This window comes from Rhincodon typus, chromosome 24 (assembly GCF_021869965.1).
Source record: "Rhincodon typus isolate 14 chromosome 24, sRhiTyp1.1, whole genome shotgun sequence".
NCBI classification, from domain to species: domain Eukaryota; kingdom Metazoa; phylum Chordata; class Chondrichthyes; order Orectolobiformes; family Rhincodontidae; genus Rhincodon; species Rhincodon typus.
In genome coordinates, this window is record NC_063355.1 from 4,847,049 (window position 1) to 4,847,712 (window position 664).

Below are 664 nucleotides of genomic sequence, written 5' to 3' on the forward strand. Positions count from 1 at the left end.
CCAACCATGACCCCTATGGGACCCAACTGAACACAGGCTTCCAGTCACAAAACCATCCCTCTACTTCCTGACATCAGCCAATTCTGGAGCCAATTAACCAAATTTCCTTGGATCTCATGGGGTCCGACCTTTGCTATCAGTCTCCCATGCAGGACCTTATCAAAAATCTTGCTGAAGTCCAAGTAGACTGCATCAAAAGCAATGTCCTCATCTAGAATGACTAGAGTAAGATTAGGGCCAGTCAAGGACAGTAGTGGGAAGTTGTGCGTGGAGTCTGAAGAGATAGGAGAGGTGCTAAATGAATATTTTTCGCCAGTATTCACACAGGAAAAAGACAATGTTGTCAAGGAGAATACTGAGATACAGGCTATTAGACTAGACAGGATTGAGGTTCATAAGGAGGAGGTGTTAGCAATTCTGGAAGGTGTGAAAATAGATAAGTCCCCTGGGCCGGATGGGATTTATTCTAGGATTCTCTGGGAAGCTAGAGAGGAGATTGCAGAGCCTTTGGCTTTGATCTTTATGTCGTCATTGTCTACAGGAATAGTGCCAGAAGACTGGAGACTAGCAAATGTTGTCCCCTTGTTCAAGAAGGGGAGTAGAGACAACCCTGGTAATTATAGACCAGTGAGCCTTACTTCGGTTGTGGGTAAAGTGTTGGAAA